General features: G+C 29.6%; 1 long non-coding RNA gene across 1 annotated transcript; it reads left to right on the forward strand.

Annotated features, from left to right (window-relative positions):
- The first annotated feature begins 10,055 nt into the window (after positions 1-10,055).
- LOC129961747 (uncharacterized) lies at positions 10,056-16,347 on the forward strand. Its single transcript, XR_008783822.1, has 4 exons — positions 10,056-10,184; positions 14,011-14,049; positions 15,292-15,366; positions 15,847-16,347. It is a non-coding gene; the product is annotated as an uncharacterized LOC129961747 (long non-coding RNA).
- Positions 16,348-21,405: the final 5,058 nt, after the last annotated feature.

Here is a 21,405-nt window from a genome sequence, read left to right on the forward strand (position 1 = left end):
TTTAAATTCTTATTAATTTTATTTAAAAAATATTTTATATTAATTAAATTATTTTATATTAATGAAATGTTTATTTTAATTTACCATTGGATGGTTAAATTAGGAAATAATAAATTAGTGTATTTTTATTTAGAAGATAAAAGTATAAAAATCTAATAAATAAATAATTATTTAATTTAAATAATAACAAAATTTAATGAAAATAAAATCGGGAAACAAAGAAAATTTTTAAAGCATATTTTTAATAGTATATTAAAAAGTTCAATTATGTTAGAAATATAGTAAGTATGCAAAAAAAATGAAAATGTGATACAGAATCGAATTTTACTGTCACCGTCTTATCGTAATAAATAAAAAATATTACTATGTGTTTTTCTGAATTCTCTACAAACGGCGTCACTTGCGTAGAATCAAAATTTGATTGAATTAATTGAAAATTAACAATCTACTTCAGGAAAAATCCAAATAATGTATTATCATCAAGAACATACAAGTAGACAAAATTTCAAAACTCTAGAATATCAGAAAGAGAGTCGAAAATCGATTACACAATTCCAAATGTGCAAACTTTAAACATGACAAATAAAAGTGAAAAAAAACATTGGTTTAGAATATTTCATGATTCGAAATAGTTATTGATATTCGTCTTAAAGGTGAGATTTGTAATAAGCAGATCAAATAAATACCAAATAGTATCAGCAAAAATATATCAAATGTCAGAACTGCACATTGTCATTATAATTAATCTTATTCAAGAAATACTCTTAAAAATGTATTCGCTTTTAAACAGAAGTTAGTTTCTTACTCTGCTAACATTAATTATACCTTGTTAATCATTCAGTTTCTAACTTGCAATAAGAGGAAATAATTTATTTTCATTCTTTATACAGATGAAGGGCTTACCCTCAGATTTTCTCTTATGCATAGAAAATCTTTCATTTATTTCTCTAGGCCACTTATGTCCTCTTCTGAATCTTCTTAATATAAGTGGAGTAGTATAGAAAACGGGCGGCAAACCCTCGAAGATCACGGCTATCCGCAATCACGAGACTCTTCTCGGTTCTAGGATGCATGTTGTGTATAGAAATATAATAATGAAGATCGAAAAAGCACTTTGGAATCACTTCCTCCCACCAAATGATTCTGAAATTTAATACAAATTTGCAACTTTCATCACTGCACCAAATACCAAATTTATCTATCAAAGTTGTTGCGTTATCGCTTACACATAAACGGGAATGTATAGAACAACAAATTATCCATTCAATTTGGTATTCGTCTAAAATTCCATATAACTCATTTCCATTATTTAATCAGAATATCCGAATCATTTATATAATCATGGTTATATAATTGCCAGATATAATTTCTGAATCAGTATAAAATACAAAATAGCTTAAAACTAGAATAAACCACTAAAAAGTTCAAAATAAGTAAAATCAAAACCTATTTTTCAACACACTAACAAAATTGTGGTTTAAAGAGAAAGGCTTTTATGATGATTTTTAATTAAATGTTTGCTACAGGATCCCTACAGGAAAAATGAAGAATCTAGTGGATTTTGAATGAAATATCTCTAATTTATTAACAAGAAAATGATTCAAGGATTTAAAGAATTCAGTCGTATATATATGATTTATTCTTATCTGTATATTCTAAAATTGAAGCAATTTGGCATTTAAGAAACTTTTAAATAGTCTTTACGAAATGAATTCATCTGATATTCATTAGAAACAATGGTTAAAATTCTCCTTCTCGAGTATGATTGCATTCAAAATCAGCGGAAGTGGTCTCTCCGAAACGTTCTCCTGATAAGGATATTTTTCTCCTCACCCGGATAAAAAAAAATGTGAACTAGGAAACTGTGAATGAATGCTCAAAGTTTTATTTTCAGAGCGTTTTATGTTTCATGGTGTATTGAAAAAAAAATCGGAATTGTTTTTTGGTTGCCTTATTTTTATCCGTCTGAAACAAAATTTGTCATGAAACTAAAATTTCAGTAACAGGATTCATATAAAATTTCAATCACTTGATTCGTTGCATTTCTACTTCATTTCATTTGTCTAATTTATTGCGTTTTAGAGTCGTATAGTTAAAATGTGATAAAGATCTCTTACACTTTAAAAAGATAAATCAGTGCACCAAATTTTATTCCTTTTACTGTTTAAGTTTTGCAGATGTCACGCTCATCTGCTTTTAGACAGCCCTACAAACAGACTTCCTCTGAATAGATTTCTTTCAAAAGTGAATGGAAGGATTTCTAGAAATTTGGTAAAACGATCCATTAACCGAATTTAGCCGTCTAGCTCAAAGCGTTTCTTAAAGCTCATCTGCTTTTAGACAGCCGAGCAAACAGACTTCCTCTGCATAGATTTCTTTCAAAAGTGGATGGAAGGATTTATAGAAATTTGGTAAAACGATCCATTAACCGAATTTAGCTGTCTAGCTCAAAGCGTTTCTTAAAGCTCATCTGCTTTTAGACAGCCGAACAAACAGACTTCCTCTGCATGGATTTCTTTCAAAAGTGGATGGAAGGATTTATAGAAATTTGGTAAAACGATCCATTAACCGAATTTAGCCGTCTAGCTCAAAGCGTTTCTTAAAGCTCATCTGCTTTTAGACAGCCGAACAAACAGACTTCCTCTGAATAGATTTCTTTCAAAAGTGGATGGAAGGATTTATAGAAATTTGGTAAAACGATCCATTAACCGAATTTAGCTGTCTAGATCAAAGCGTTTCTTAAAGCTCATCTGGTTTTAGACAGCCGAACAAACAGACTTCCTCTGCATAGATTTCTTTCAAAAGTGGATGGAAGGATTTATAGAAATTTGGTAAAACGATCCATTAACCGAATTTAGCCTTCTAGCTCAAAGCGTTTCTTGGGTTGTATTCAAAGACATGCAAGTATATTTTTATAAAAAAATGCGCTTTTTGAACTCAGAAATTTCTAAAGTGTGAACACTCATCGATCATTCAATTTCGTTTTTTTTTTTATAATTACAGTACTTTCCACACAATGAATTTGGATTTTTGAAAGATCGAGTCCGTTTTAATTTACAAGGACATGAATACTTTTTATGAAATCCATCATAAAAAAATAATATCTCTGCAAAGTCTTAACGGATTTACATACTAGGTGGTCACTTAAGTCCCTCGCACCACTATCTAACGTCTAAAGGTTGGCAGCTATAGTCATAAAAGTTGTGCCTGAAATTGTAAAATGTTTATCAGAATTATGAGTTTTAAACACTAAATTATGAGTTTAGTGTTCCTGTCTTGAAAACAATACAGGACAGGAAGAAAATGTCAGTCATAAAATTGCAGACATTTTTAGATTTAATAAAAAAGATATCTTGAACACAATAATACTAAGAACAGAACACTTTTAAAAGGCCCATTTGTTTAGTTTCATTTTCCGAAATCCTGCCTTTACAAAATTTGTCGAAAAGGAAGAAAAAAAGCAGGTAATTGTCATTATATGTCGCCATCTTCAATATCCATTATGAAGATTGTGAAACCACTAAAAAATAAATTGCTGAAAATATTGAACCCTTTTCTAAATAACTGATTTGATGATATTGAAACAGACAATTGGCTTTTATAAAGTATGGGATAATGGCCTTTACAAATAATGATAACTGAGTGAATATAATGAGAATGAAACAGATGTGAACCTATCCTATTATAGTAGATAAAATGCTAATATTATTCAAAAATTTTATAATTCATAGAATTTTATTTTTTTACAAATTTATTTATTTGTCATCTAGCCTAACAATATTTTTTAATCGACATTGCAGCTCTCCTCATTCCAACGGCCCAAAGCAGCTTCCTAGACACAAATATGCAATAACAGAAGTTTTTCATCTTTTCAAAAAAAGAATTTGCTTGGCGAACATGACCTACATTTGACCTTGAGCCAATCTTCTCCAATATATAATTATTATTTTTAACAAAAAGGGCACGAGTCTAGATTTTTCAAGGCAGACATTTTTGTTTCCTATTACTTAAGTATATTACAGTCAAGTTCTCTTTAAAGAAGATAATCTGTCGTTTTCAAAAATTTTGTTTTATTTACTTCGAAGTCGGAAAGACACATACGAATCTAAAACATAGAGTATTTGGAGCATGGAGTTTTGTAACCAATGTTTCATTTATTTCCTCATATGTTCCAATTCTGTAATTATTTCTTATCGATGGTAAATAAGAAAATATTTTAATGGTTAATCACTTTACTATCAATTATTAAACTAATTTATTCAAAGTTCACAGATGTGGCGTCATCTAGAAATTAATTTGAGAAATATTGAATTTTAGAATTGCACAGTATTCGTAACCATAAATTAAGAATTATATAAAATCAATAATTATAATTAATATATAATTATGAGTTACATTAAAGACAAAATAATAGCAAATAATAAAAATAAAAATAAAACTTTTCAGCATCATTTATTTAGTAGAGTATAAAGCAGAAAATAATAACTTTTATCGAAAATATGCAATATTATAAAACTGGACTACACTGGACACATTTAAAAAGATATGGGCAATTAAATTGGTTATTTTAAAAAGATTTTTTTTAGAAATAGAAATTTCTTTTGCAATATTATTTTTGAAAGTAGGGAGGTAAAATACCAAAACCTCGCTTCATTTTTAATTAATGAAATTTTGTTTAAAATTTTATAAAATAAATTCCAAGTGCATATCTGCTTTCCAAACAATATGTAATTTGAGAACGCAGGTCAAACTGTCTGTCTCACACAGCATCAACACATACAAGCACAAACAACCGTTCGAATCTTTATTCTTACATATTCATATGAAAAATGCTTTTAAGAAGAGAATATCTACACGGCGGAAATCACCTCTTTCAAATGCCTTAAAGGAAAGAAAACTTAATCAAGGCGAAGTTTCGAGGGACAGTTTTAAAAACATATATAATTGTATATCTCCGTACCCTTATTATATTGTTACGAAACTGTGGTGCGGCTTCCCAGCATAGTTGGTTCCATAGGAGGTCCCAGAGCTTGGCGACGAATTTGGCGACCATTTGGCGACTTGGCGACTTTGGCGCCAAAATATATTATACCCGAAACATCTAGAATTTTCCCGAACCGTCCAGTAGGAACCGAGATACGCCTCGAACGTTCCTGATTGGTTGAGAGGCTTCTAGCCCCGCCTCCTGAGACCTATAAAAGGAGCAGCCTGCAGCTGCCGAGTCGTCGTGAACCAGATCGGAGAGTAGTCGGAAGCGACAGAGACAGTAGTCGGAATCGACGGTAAAGAACTGGCCTTCCAGAGATAAGGAGAGCAGCGACGGAGTGAAGCTAGTGCTGAACTAAGCTGTGCACTACTGTCTGCAGTAGAGTCTTGTTATATGCTGCTGTGTATGCTGTTGTTGCTGCACGTCTCGGCTGCAGATAATCGTCTTCTGTGCTGTATATAGTTGTCGTCCTTGTGCTGTCCTGTGTGTCTTCGTGTAAATAAACGTCGTTGCTTTATTTCCTACTGCCGTCTGTTGATTGAGCGTTCTCCACACCATATAACTCCCACTATCCAAACGAACCTCCGGAAATTTCGTAACAATATTATGAAACAAAAAGCTTGAGGGGAAAATCTTGTTTTTGGTATAATTTTTATAGGCAATATTTATGACGCATGCCGATATTAAACATTCGAAATTATAAGATTGCGACTTACAAATTCATATGGAAAATGCCTATAAAAAGAGAATATATAGGTGATGGAAATCCACTGTTACAAATGCCGTTAAGGAATGGGTTATTTAATCAAGGCGAATTTTAGAGGGACAGTTTTAGAAAGTGTAAAAGTGTTATATATGTGTAAATATTCGACCCTTATTATATTATGAAACAAAACTTGAAGGGGGGAAACTTGTTTTTGGCATAGCGTTTATAGGCGATATTTATGACGCATGCCAATATTAAGCATCGGAAATTTGCAATTTTTTGAGGTTTTATGACATACTATATTTTTTTTTTAGTTTTTATGGTGCAATTTTCATCTTCATTTCGTTACAAAAAAAAATAATATCGTAATAAAAATAAGTACAAAAAATATTTCACTAAACACAAGATTCCGGCTTATTGGCGGATATTCAACTCATTTCTAGGAAAGCAATCAGCTCCAAATACGTTTCATTTTTTCAAAAAATTTTTTCTAGATATTACTAACATCATCGTTGATCAGCTGTTTGCCCATTTTAATAGCATTACTTTATCAAAATCAATTATTTTTTTTTATAAACTGCATCTCATCACACCAAACAGAAATGCAATTCGTATTGTACTTTCAATATGAACATGGAGCATTGTGTTTGGTTAAATATGAAAAATAAATAGATAGGGAAATTAATTGACGAAATTGGTTCAGTTGTTAAGACTAGAGATATACCAAGATTTTATTTTCCAATAATTTTCGAAAATGGAGAACAGAGGAGCCATGCGAGTTTTGATTAAATTTCAAAATGATTAAGGCCTAGATATTTTAGACTCATTATACCCAGAAAATATTTAGGAATCATAAGATCTCATGTGAACTAAAACTATAGAAATCAATTTAGTGCCAAGAGTTGAGGAACTATGTCTTGTTTTACCCCATAGAAAAAGTACAATGGTAGCTTTTTTGGAATTTTTTTCAAACATACTGGGATTTGGGACAGACGATCACTTTTGACCTCATAAGTATCATGAACGATATGAAATAGAAATTAACAAAATTGGTGCAATGGTAGAGACTATGAAACCCTGAAAATTGCTTTTTATTATAGACTGTGTGCGATTGTATTTTTGAAATTCCTCTAAAAATGTGAAGAGGGAGGAGCAATAAGACAAGAACCGACTGACGACATATCCTTGTGTCCTAGATTTTCATAAAAAACAAAATTTATAGAATTCATCTAACAATTGGTTAAGACTGATTCACTCATTTTGATTAATACAGATATTTTCACACTTACCATATAATTATATTGAATATCATATTTTGCAAATTAATTTATTGAATGTTGTTGCTTTTTCATATCCTTTATATCACAATAGTACTAACCTATATGTTAAAAATGGATATTTTATTTTCCCCCTTGGCAAATATTAGAATCAGTTTATTGCACCACGAAGTCTTCGTGCTCTTAAAATGAAATAGAAAATTATGTTTTGTATTCATTTAAGTTTAGTTTGGTTTGTGGTTTTATGGCAGAAAAGTCAATACGTCCGTACAAATATTTATTATTCGCTAAGGGTAATTCGGTGAAAGTATTGTAAATATTTTTGTGAAGTTAAAAAGAGTGTCTAAGTAAAATTCTTCAAAGTAGCAACAATCAAAGTTAAGTCGTCTAATAGTTAAATCAAAAAAGGACGTGATAAAACTCCAAAAGTTGGATTATGAAAGCTAATGAAATCCTACAGATTTTCAAATTACAAAATTCTTATTAAGGGAGTCTCAATGATATATATGGGTAAGATTATTGTTCTTGTTCTTTAAAAAAATCATTCTATGACGATGCGAAAAAGTTATATGCATTTTAATACTATTTTAAATAACCTCACGCTATTGAAAATCTTAAAGAAAATGATATAAGATGGGAAATTGATATAATCCAATGATAATATATATTCTATAATATATTTTGCCTCATTAATGGTGATAGAAAAACGGCTCATATAATAGGTTATGTCTTCATTTATTAAATACTAACTACCTATGAAGACTAATTGTTTCATTAAGATTAATAAATATTAAAAATTCGATTCAATATTTTGCGCTTCTTTGTCTTAATGGATGGATCCCTCTGCAAAATATTTTTTTTAAAAATTGTTTTGTTAATAATATGAATTATACTATTTTAGAAGTTTTTCTGTTGATTGTTGCTACTCTTTTTTCTGATATTCTCTGGAAATAGCTACAGTATTTAAAAAATAGACGTATTTTTTATTCTGAAATTAAATTTCAATTGTAAAAACAACAAAATTTTAAAAAAACTTTTATTCAAAATAGGCTTATTTAACTTGGAAAGAAAAGAAGATTTTTCATATCATCAACATTGAAATGTAGCCAGGATAAAATATTGGCTGTAATGAAAACGATAAGATTTTCATTTCAATTATCAAACATATTACGGCCAAGTGAATTGTAAACTGCTTTTAAAATATTAATTAAAAATAACAAAAAAATATACAATGCAAAGAAATTGGTGGCATTGAAAAAATGATTGCTTTGAGTTTTAAAATATTACTTAAAATTCTATTACTTTTCACAAAAAATGTCAAAATGTCATTTCATTTTTAATTAATTAAAATTCTAATCAAAATTTCAAGAAGGAAATTACTTCGAAATGCGCATTCCGATCCTCTAAAATATATATGAACCAAATTTATCAACTCTAGGTTAAATGTTCTGGTCCGTAGATCGCTAACAGACACTCTCTCTCTCTCTCTTTCTCTCACACATACACATCATCTTAGTAGTAATAATAGAGATTTGTTATTTAAATCATGAGTACTTTCAGTTTTCAATTGTTCTGCATTGATATGCTGTAGATTATCGTATAACGGGCTTTTATATAACGGACTGGCGCAATATGACGAAAGATTAATTATTGTGCCAATAAATTTAAACTAGCCAAACCATATATCGGGAATTCTTAAGATACGATGAAAAAATTGCAGAATGATTAGGAGTTCTGTATTTCAAGCAAAATTTAACATTTTAGAGCTTTAATTTGTTTGTTTTTTATTTCTTAGGTTTTGTAGTATGATGATTGGAGTCGACTAAGTATTGCCGTGATACTTCTTCTATTGTTCGATTTCATCTAATCTTTAACACATAACTGTGACTGTAATGAAAAGAACATAAATGAAATTGCATTACTTCAGCTTGCTGCATTCCTTGCCATTATTTTCATATAAATTAAAAGACAAAACGACAGGTGTTTGAATTTTTGATAAGTTTGTTTCAAAGGTAATAAATCCATATACTAAATTTCATATATATATATAACTTATTTTCTTCAGTTATCATGCCTATATGTTCAGAGACGAGCAGACAGATAGCCTTTCCGTAAATGGAATTCGCTAAAAATATTCGCTAAAATTTTATGTCTTGCACTCTGTGTTTTCAGCTATCATATTCATAGAAACAAACAGATTTCCAAATTTTTCTGAACTTGAAGTAAGTGAAATGTCGATATCAGTTAGCATAGAAAGATTGAGTTTTTTTTTAACTATTACAAAACTTTTTCAAGTAACTAAAAGTACACGGTCGCTGAGCTAGAAATTTTCTGTGGCGATAATATACGGAAAGTGGCAATCTTTCTACAGTCTTGAAATTCTTATTTAGATGAAAAAGCTGGAGGATGTTTGGAGAATTTTTAATGTTTAGGACAATTTAGCCAATTCAGCCTAGCTAACAATTTTACAACATCACTATTTATAACATTACGAGAAAATAATAAGATGTTTAAGTCAAATCTATGAATTTTATGCTGCACAGAATGAAATAAAATATCTTGCTTGGCGATTTCAAGTTTCAATTCGGTATAAGAAGAGTATTTGATTTTTCGGGAAGCATGAAAAAATCGCGCCAACCATCCAAAATCTCACAAAATTTGCGAGGAATAATATCAAACGACTTTTAGAATGGCAATAAAAAAATTTTGGAAAAAATCGCCACATTTGGCGAGAAATCACCAAACTTGGCCATTTTTGTGCCAAATGTCATTTTTTGTTTGGAGTGTCATAAAAATAGAGAAACGTTCTTAAAATGAAATTCTGTTTACGAAATTTTTCCAAACATCGTAATTTGGTGAATCAATATTTCCCTCTCTTTTGTTTGCTTTCAATCAAAATAAAATCATTTTGAAGCTCTAAAGCGATAAATGTTTCTGTACAACTAAAACTCAGTGATCTCTATTAGCTATTTTATGACGACTGATGTGGGTGGAAAAAAACATAATTCTTTTCCTGAATTATTTACATCATCCTTCCCAAAATAAATTTTTTATTGGTTTCCTTAATGAAATCTTTGAGGTATATTTCTTTATAAATAAACTGCTGATTCTAGCTTCGACGGCCGAACTATTTTCACTGTATTCTCAAGTCACACGACTCTTAGGAAGATGCTGAAATACGTTTTCGTTATTCTCACTATTTTGTGCTGGTTGAGTAAGTTGAATATATTTTCTTACATTTGATAAGTTAATCCTAATATCTTAAACGCATTAAAAGGCTTTTCTTTTATTCCTGAAATAATGCGTTTAAATATTTTGATAAGTGTATTTAAACAGATTGATTCAGTAGAAAGAAATCTTCATCAGTTAAAAATTATTTAATTTCTTATTTGACTCAATTAATTAATTAGAAATAAATAAATTACTGATTACTAATTATTAAATTTTTTTATGGTTCAAGATAAAACAAATAGCTGGTATATTTAGGCACTTATTTAAGTTTCATTGAGATTTTGGTGAAAATTGACTGTATTTTACTTTTCTTTGTCAGATATTGTCACATTTCTGTCTTAAAATAATAATGATAAAATGATAACAATTTAAAAAGACTCTGGACACTTGAAATGTTTTGCATTTCAAACTTACATAATTCTCTGCTTTCATTTAATTATAAAGGTCATACAAACGAATTCATTCAAATTAAAAATAAAGTCTTGTTTTAATTAATTTTGGAACATTATTCAAGTAACTTTAATTTGGGAGATTTATAGCATTTTGCAAATTTATAAAAATGTGGTGATTCATGATATTAAAAATACCCGGTACTCTTCTTAAATTTTATGCGCAATATATTGAAACCAACTGTTTAAAAAATGATTCGCAACATTATTACAGTTTAGCAAAATTTGCTATTTAAAAATATAATGATTTTTAAAAATCGATAAAAATAATCTGGTTTTTAAAGAAAGAGGAGGAAAGGTGAAGGAGATTTAATGAAGGGGAAAAGGGGACTCTCGTGATCTACATTTCGAAGCGTCTCTAGAAAGCTCAATCCATCTCTATAATAAAGACATCGTTTTTCTATGTCCATAAAATTTGTGGGTCTTGGAAAAGGCATGAGTACTCAGATTTTTATTTTAAGAATATCTTGAAGAAGAAAACTTAGAGTGAGTTTTATACACCTTTTCTCGACCGATTAAACCAAAATTTGACATTTGAGAAAATTTGAACAGTGGTTTTAGTTATAAATTCATTACCGAATTTCACTTAACTAAGTCGTTCCATTTTTGATTTATCGAACTTCCATGCGTCAACAGACAGTCAACCCCTTGACGGATTTGTTTCGAAGCTTGATACAGCTTGAAAATGGATTTCTTTACAGGTTGATAGAAATCTTCTAATTTAAATATACAGACTACATAGCAGATTTCATTCTTGCGGCTCAAAGCATTTCTGTTTATCGTGTTTACGAAAAAAATGATTCTAAAAATGTATTTTTAAGACTCAAAGACGTCTGGAACATAAGTATTCATTAGATTTGTAGATATTCGACATTTTTGAAAATTCCAATATTTTTTCTTTGCGAGAAAGTAATCAAAGAAGTTAGAAAGAATGAGACCTTAAGAAAAGCACGCTAAGGAAAGAGGTTCTAATAATAAGAATTTTCAGAAAAAATATCTTTTTTTTTTCCCTCCAAATGACAAAGAGGGATTAAGCATCTACTTTGAGTCGTTGAATTGAGGGAGCCGTAAGTAGTTAAATGAGACCAATTGCCGAATAAATAAGATTGTAAAAATCTTGATGTCTATGAATTACAAAATATCATAACCTTAATTTGCATTAACTGTTGACACTTTTTACGTTTAACAATTGAAAATCATTCTTAATTAAAGCAAATATTATTAGTTAATTAAAGAAAGGAAATTTTTTTATTTATTTATAATATGTAGGAAAACTTTACATATATATTGCACTTGATTCGTCCTTTAAAATAATCATTTTCAATTTTATATTTGTTTAAACTTTATTCTTTTCTTATAATCTCACCGCAATAAATATTTTTTTATTCGAAAGCAATGAAATCGCTAATCAATAATTATAGTTATAACCCAAGACTGTTGTTATTTTGATTCCTTAATAAAAAATATAATTATGTAGATTAAATTTGCTGAAATTTGTCTAACTGTGAAATTAAATTGATCAGTTATTTAAAGAGGGTCGAGAAGCAAAATGCTTATGTCATTGATTGCTAACAAGAGAAAATAACACGTTCAAACACATAGTTGGAAATGGTTACTATTGGTGAATTACACTTTTCTGTTCTCTAGTGTTTTTCTGCTTTATATTTATCTTTTCTTTTATAATAAAGACATGCGTGTAGCCTTTTCCAATATCAATTCACGAAAATATTACTAGACAAAATTGGAGTTTACATCATTTTTAAAATAGAAAAATCACATCAAGTAAAATCAGATTTTTACATCATTTAAAAAAATGAAAAACCACATCATACAAAATAGATTATTATATCCTTCCAAAATTTATTCATCTGATTTTTGACAATTAATTTTTTTAAATCTTCAATGATAAATATCATTAAAATAATTTCAATAAAATTTCCATAAAATTCCACTCGTTTCATTCTTTCATCATATATATATAATTGTGTGATTTTCTTCTAATGTTAGAAACTATGGAAAAAAGATTCTATTTAATATCTCTGCATTTTTCAAAAAGAATTAGAAATTGAAGTTGTATTACTGCAAAAGATAAAAGATAGATGAACTGTACAATTATGTTTTAATAGCATTATGTTTTTAATTGCATGGAGTTCATTAGAAAATTCACACAACTCTAATGCATATCACAATTTGATGCTTAAAAATACTTTTTGTAGGAATCCTTCATGTCAAATTCCTGCATGAGAGATACAACTAACAATTTCAGAAAACCAGATGGTCGTCAAAGGTGACTAGTAATATAAAAGTGGAGTTATATTATCACATATATTAAAAGATAGATAAAACGGGACAAGTAAGCTTCAATGGTATTATAATGTCTTTGGACTCGACTCTATTAGAATGATTATTGCATTCAATAAACAGAATAAATTTAAAACTATAATATATCAGAGTTCAATGTTTAAAAATCTTTTTTGGCGAATTTCGAATATCAAATTATGTATAAGAATTTTAATAGAATCAATAAGGGGTTTAAAGAAAGTAAACGCAATTAATATTTTCGACTAGGTCCCCAAAGGGAACTTACGTATAATACACAGAATAGTGTGCTCACAGGCAGCTTCTATTACTCATTAATTATTTTCTCATATATAAGGTATATAAATATTTAAGTATTGGTCTCATATATAATATTATAATTCGTCGAAAATTCGATCTCGAGATTTTGACATATCACCCCGTTTCTGGCAACTCTGAGTTCGAAAAATACATTTTTGGAATTATAGCTATCTGTTTGAGAATGCGACTCATCAAAAATATCTTTAGTTGAACGGAGAAAAATTGACAATGGTTTTTACATATATTTGTAGAATTTTTCAGGTAAATTCCATCTAAGGAAATCTGCAAGTCTAACCATCCAAGTATAAAAGACCATGATAATTACAAAATCCAAACAACAAGATGGATAAAATTTGATGTATATTTTTAACATCTATAATGCAGATTCTATCAAATTTTTGAACCAAATCTGTCATCAAATTCACCATCTATTAATATAATATATCAATATATCGTTTTAATTCAAAGACTCAAAGCATTAGATAAATGGAATTTGGAATGAGATCTTATTACTACAGTTGTAGTCTTGTTTTAAATCTAGGTTTCAATCGATCTACAGAAAAACTTTGATTGAATCTGAGCCCCTGTGGTGCCCTAGGTCTTGCTCAGGGTTCACAATTTTTGAGCAAAGAAGGGATAGATAACACCATTATTAGTGATTAGAGATATCTCCGGTTCTAATTTCTTTTTTGCTTGAAAAAAACAAATTTTGAATTTCTAATTCATGTTTACCCTTTTTAGGTCTTGTACTCAGCGCGCCTGCTCCTGAAGCTAAACCTGGTGAGTAAATTTCCTTAAAAATATATTTATTTTTGAATAATGAGGGTAAATAATAATAATTCTTAGTAATCTTAACATGGTTCATCTGCTGGTTATGATAGATAGATTTATATGGGTTCGCTGAGAAAATTATCAATTAAAATGGATTCCACGCTAATTGTGAACAACAATAGAATACCAAAGAATCCCAGTTTCAAGATACATTTCTGACGATTACTCATGCAAATTACATGCATGCAGAGACTACGATTTCATGGTTTGGGATAAGATTGCTTTTGATAGCCGTACGATGTTTTGTGTCACAGTGTAGTACAGAAACGACATTTTTACACAATACGTTCTCTAATTTCTTGCAGTCTTGAAATTAGAGTTTGTACTAGTAGGGGCGCATAACTCCAAATGACTACAATGATGATGATGATGTCGATTCCGCGCTACCACGGAAAGGGGGCGCAGTAGCTTCTGAGGGTAAAGACCCTTGAGCACCCGTGGGTAGAAGTCCGACTTTTAGCTCATGAAACTCACACACATTCGCTTACACAACTCCTTTTTACAGGGGAGCACATTCACACACCTCACAGATTGAACACAGATGTAGAAAAACCATGCCCGAACCGGGATTCGAGCCCAGGATGTCCAGATCACGAAGAAGACGCGCTATCCCTATGCCAGGACGCCGGCAAATAACTACAATCTCCTTATGATTACAGTGCATCACAGTGTCGCACACAAATGGTCAATGACTTCGGGCAGATATGGGGCCTAATTTTGCTTTAATAGGTGATAATGTCCAGTTCTTAGGATTCCACATTGTTAAGCAATATTTAAAATCCTAAATATTCCTTCGTATTATGTATTCAAGGGCCTGACTTGACTCCCAAAGTGCACGTATCAAGTTTGGAAAGGAGTTATTCACATTCATTTCCTGATCTTCCTTGGCACCTGTCTGAGTTAAGAGGTTGACTTCTCTGAGTGTATCCAGTATATCCTAATTAGTCAGCAAAGAATTAATTTTTAGTTTGAATTGGCAGTATTAGATATATACTGCCAACAAAAATCACATTCGGTTTTTACGAACCTCTTCTATCAGATTTATTTGCCAACAATAAGTCCAATTTTTTGTTATCACATTATTGTTTAATTATTTAGCAAAATTCCTTCAGGTTTAACTGAATAAGATGCTTCGTTATTTCAAATATCATTTGTTAATGTATAGCCATCCTAATATAATCAATTTTACAGATGGAGCAAGCGCTTGTGAGCCGTCTATCAAATGTGCTTATCTCAAATTTTCTGATCCACCAGGACAACCATAAAGTAAGTCTATCTTCTCTTCCTTCGAACATACAAATTAACTTTAAAAGATCAGAATATTGAATGTCTGAATAAATTAAGTCATATATTTGGCAAGCAGATGAAAAATTGAATTTTGAGCCATTACACAAAATAAATCGAGGCTAGATGTATCATATAGCATATAAGCGACATGTCCTGTTTACGGCAGTATCTCGCCTTTCAGAGTAAAAGTTGAATAAAAAAACATAAAAATCAGTACTTCAATTCATTTGGGGCATTTTCTAGTACAATATATGTCTATCTCTAACAATTTAGAAACAAGTTACTGAGGAACAATTAGAAGAAATCATGTTCTATTTTTGCTTTGCCTTAGTTTTGCACATTTTTGAAATAGAACGGCAATCACTTAATAATAAATATTGCACTTTGCCCTTTTTTTTTTCTTTTTGCTTTGTATTTTTATTCTGATTGTATTTATTTGATTACCTTTTCCTTTTACAGGTGATAGAAACTGGAGATGTTTTTGGAACTAAATGAATGGATCAGCAAGTAACCGCAAAAATTAGAAATGTGATCGAAGTAATAGGGATAATAAAAGTAAAGAAAGAGATCTATTAAAGAGTATTTTAAAACAGCCTTTATCAGTTTTGATTTTTTCTCAAGAAAATATTTTATACATTGCTGGAAAATTTTGGAAAATATTTTATAAATTATCTGACATTCTTAAAAAAAGTATGAAGTGATTAATATTTCTAGCTATTATGCGGAGTGTCAAATATCAAACCGATCAAATGTGAAATAATAATATATATTTAATATTTTATTTTGGTTAATATTTTATTTTGGTTTTTTTTAATAAGAAAGAGATAAATTTTGTTTTTAAGATTTTTCATTTTCCTTTGCAGATTTTGAGTTAAAATTTTCCAATGGTGTGTTTCATTATTTTTTTCTTGTATATCTGTAGAATTCACATATGCACAAATAAAAGCTTTCAATAACCTTTTTATCAGTATTTGTCCAAATATCATTTGTTATTCATTTTACATAATGCCTATGTATTGTATACAATGTCTTGGAAAGCATGTTTATTGCATAAAACTTTCAAGAAATTTTCATATTCCACACTTTGTTTAAAAATGCATAGTCACTTTATGCAATGCCAGGGTTTCATACATTTTCACTAGCATATATAATGTTTGTTTCTTGAATAAGCATTTGCCTTATTAAAACAAGAAATGAAGCGTGTAAATTTTTATTGAAGTCCCATATGATAAAATGAAATACTAAGAATTAGATTTACGAAACAATTATCAAAATTTCCTTATCTTCACATAGGTACAGAAGACAAATTATTTGTGGAATAAAAAAAAAATCTATTTAAGACCTACTTTTCCTTCTTGCTTCTTTTGTGTTCATTTACAGATTAGTGTCAGTCGAACACAAATTGTATTGCACTTTTTTGTATTTATGTAGCATTCAGCACCTTTCTTCCTTCACTTTCATTTAATTTTTTATACGTACAGTTAGCAAATAAATATATACACCAGTGTGCATGGAAAATTTTTATTCTTAAAAAAAAAGCATGATGTAGGCTTGAAAGCTTATTTTTTTCAGATTTTCAAAGCACATGGTTTTAAAAACTGAAGTGAACATGCTTTCATACAATAATAGTTCAAGTTGAGCAATAATTCAAATCGCTTAAGACAAAATATAAAAAATGCTCAGAAATATTCTAGTGATATTTTTGGCAGAAAACTGTCCAGTGGATGTGGGGGAAAGAAGTTAAACAGACGTAATAACGGATAACAAGGCTATATTTCACAAAAAATACGGAACGCAGATAGCGAAACCTAATTGAGGCTAACTCTAAACACAACACTTGTAGAAACTCGCAATATATGCAGACAGAAAAATTATAAGTAGTTAATTTGACTAACTTTTGCTTGCTCTCACATTTATTACTTATGTGTTCTGACAGAGCAAGGTTTCTAGAAAACTCTCTGAATTGTGAATCCTAATAGAGATACCCCCATAATTCTCATATTTTCAAGAACCTTTCTTTTTGTCGCTGATGTTACCAAATTCATTGCCAAATGGTCAAAAAGTTTGTCACCAAAGTCAGGGGAGGGATATCATCAACACTTTACTTTGATAATATTTCTTCTACATTATCAGTTAATGTTATAAGAGGCTAACTACGATGGAAAGCAATATTATAGATTCGCAATAATACATTTTTTGGTCATAAAGTAACTTTACCTGTTTTTAAAAATCCGTAGCTAAAATTAATGAATGGAATGAAACCTAAATTTATATATAAACTGAGGAAGGCATGCGAAGATGAATTTAGTAAACAAAAAAACAATTAAAGCAAAAAAATGGATTGTGCAAAATTTCATCAATATTCAAGGGATTAAAAATTGTTCATGCAGAAATGAATAACATGCAGTATTAAATTTACAAATAATATTCATTTATTAATCAACATTAATGTCCTCTGTCTCTCCATTTCAATGATCATTGCATAGACCAATGTTGGCTTCTTTTTTGTTTTATTTATTCTTTATTTTTAAAGAAAATTCCATATAATTACCGTATGTTATTTCCATTTTACAATTAGGAGCAATTGTAAGTAAATAATGCTGAGAAAATTTAAAGTCCTTGAACTTGTATCTTATTCAGTCCATTCGACATAAAAAGTTTTCCAGCATATTGATTTAAGTATTTACTAACTGGCTTATAAAACTAAAATATATCTCCTAGATAATAAAACTAAAACTAGCATAATATATAATTCAAGTTAATGAGCACCAATATAATTTAGATTAGAATAACACTAGCGAATACAAACGATAAAAATATCAAGCAACATTAAAAAAATTAAATAAATCTTGAGAACTTATGAAGAAAAACCGAACTGAAAAATTGAATTATTTGAAGCTATAATTGCGTTATTAAGTTTCTATCGCAGTCTCTACTAATAAATGATAAAGATGAAAGTGCTGGAAAAAGTGTGTGTTTTGGTGCTCTGCAAGCCAGGCTGTTGCCAATAGAGCTATCAAATTTGGCATAGATATATTGTGGAAGTTGGTAAGGTGCACCTTGGACATATTACCGTATGTTATTTCCATTTTACAATTAGGAAATTTTAATTTTGAGAGTTTCCGAAAATATTGATGGACAAAGTTGACTTTTATACCATTTTAAAATTTTTAAAACTACCTTATCATTATACTAATATAGTTATCTTTCATATTTTCCCTGAATTTTAGTAATATTTTCAAAATATATAATTTTGCATAATTTTTAATAATACATTTGACTGCTGGATTGAAATTCAAACCGGTTTCATTATAATATAATTGCATTCGGCCATTAAATGTGCATTTTTCTTCCGTTGTTGAAAAATAAAAAAAATATTTACTTTTCAAGCGAATTTACAGTAAAGTTAGATTTAGATGGGTCAGATAGTTACACATTTAACAGAAGTATGATATTATGGAACTTAATTCTGTTAAGATTTGATATTTGCGCAATGAATAGAGCAAGTATAAGAATGTTCGAAAAACACGGCTTTAATTTATGTCACAATTTACTCCTTAAAAATATTTTGCTGACTAATTCAGGAACAAAATTCTATATAAGAGATTTCATTGAAATTAAACAGAGCCAGTATTCCCGGCGAATCAATTGATTTCCAAAGGTGGTTGGTAAAATATAAAACAATAAAACAAGTAATTATTTGAAACAGCAAAAGTTATTTTGTATGGAACAAAACAAATAAGATTTAAAATGGATTCTAGATTTCAAATGAAAAATTACACATTATGTTTATACATAAGAAAGAATGGAATCCATTATTATTAATGAATCAAAAACTGAATTTTAAAGATGCACTTAAAGCAAATTGAAAATTTTTATCCTAAAATAATGTAAAATCGTTCGCCATTGACGCACAAAGACATAACTACAGAGACAAGTCCAGATAATCATCATCATAAAATTCTATTGATGGACATTTTCAAACATAGTCCGTAGGTGTGTCAATATTAATGTTTGTTTTCAATCACAATTAAGTCATCTCACAGCCATAAAGAGATGAATTTATCAATAATGCCAAAGCTAAATGACTTCTATCAGCTGTTTCAAATCAACAATCATGAGACAAAAAGCATGTTTTTTTTTATTGTTTTATTTGCGTTTGGATTTTCATAAGACTTTTAAGAAAGGCGACTTTATTTCCAGTTTGCGTAATGCTTTTTTACGTGATATTTTGATATAAAAATTTGGTTTTGCCTACAAGTCGTTTAGTTTGTCCACTAGTATCATACAACGTGTGGAAAAATGCTGAAATACATTTTTTATGATTTTCACCATCTTGGTTATATTGAGCAAGTTGAATATGCATTCTTTTATTTTTGAAAGAGTATGCATTTTTTAATTCAGATCAAACGTCGCCATTTAAAGCTATGAATGACACCACTCAATTCTTATTCCTCAGCTTTATCAAATGGCAAGCAGAAATTTTAAATAAATACTTTCCATATATTCCATCCGAAAGACATCAAAATTCTGCTTAAACTTTAATCAATTATTCTCCGATTTAAAATTGCACACAAAAAAAAAAAAAAAAAAAAAAAAAAAAAAAACATCTCTAATGTTATGCGCATATACAGTGGTGGCCAAAATTGTGGACACTTTTGAAAGTTTTAATGTTTTCCAACTTTATATGCTTATAGAAAATGTAACGTTGCACAAAATGTAAACTCCTACATATCATTTTAAAGAGAATTTAATGCTAATTTCAATAAAAAAAGCAAAATTCAAATATTTGCAATACAAAAAAAGTTCAGCGGCAATAATTATCGAGATACCTTAGATGCTGATGACTGCAGTGAGTTATCAGTACTTAGTAGGGTAGCCTTTATTTTTTATTACAGCTTCACACTGATGTTTCATTGAGCTGACGAGAGTTTTAAGCTCTTCCTTCGTTATTGCATGATACCAGGAAACAATTATAACCTCAATTAATTCTCTTTTATTTGACAAACGCTTCGTATGTACAAGAGATTTCAAACGGTGCCATAAGTTCTCAATAATTTTGAGGTTTGTTTTCAGGACTGTTTTCTGGCCATGATAACAATTCAATGTTCCTTGTACTACACCACACTTTCGATATATTTTCTGTGTGGTATATAGCTGAATCCTGCTGAAAAATAAGTGATGCATTGTTGGGAAAGAGATTACTGATGGATGGTATAAATTTTGGCTTTAGAATAATGTTAATGTATTTTCTTGCATTTAATGTACCCTCGATTACATGAAAGAGACGAATACTGTCTGCTGACATGCATGGCCAAATCATGACACTAATTGAGTTCTTCATAGTTGCCTGAATGCAGTCAGAATGTAACTCTTCGCCTACTCTACGTCTTACATATTTTCGCCATCACTACTGAATAACGATATCTTTGTTTCATCACTCCGTATAACTTGTGACCATTGTTCATCTGTCCAATTAATGTGTTCCTTTTCCCACTGTAATCTCTTTATACATTTCTGTAAATTGAGATATGGATTTTTTTCGTTGAATTCTACCTCTTAGTTCAACATCTAATAATCTTCTCCTGATTGTTCTTGAACTGACATAAATGCCGGCATCATTCAATTTAATTCTGGTGACCACTGATGACATTCCTCTATCTTGTAGACAGTCTTTTTATTCCTCCGTCATGAACAGATGTGGTGCACCTTTTCAGCCATTTCCTGCTTTGTTTTTTAATGAATTTGTCTCCTTATATCGTAAACAAAACTTTCGGACTCCAGATGTAGTCACTGAACCATCCATCTGTCTTACAATTTCAGCATAGGAAAGACCACATTCATATAACACAATAATATTTTTTCTCTTTCTAGGCGTCCAATCTAATTTTTTATTTGATGCCATTGTTTTTGACTAAATATTAGAAATATTTACAAAAATTCCAACTATATATTGAAAAGTTTAATAAAATTTCTGACTTGCAATTTAATTACATAAAAAAACAGTCTTGCTTCTAC

Source organism: Argiope bruennichi, chromosome 2 (genome assembly GCF_947563725.1).
Source record: "Argiope bruennichi chromosome 2, qqArgBrue1.1, whole genome shotgun sequence".
In the NCBI taxonomy this organism is placed as follows: domain Eukaryota; kingdom Metazoa; phylum Arthropoda; class Arachnida; order Araneae; family Araneidae; genus Argiope; species Argiope bruennichi.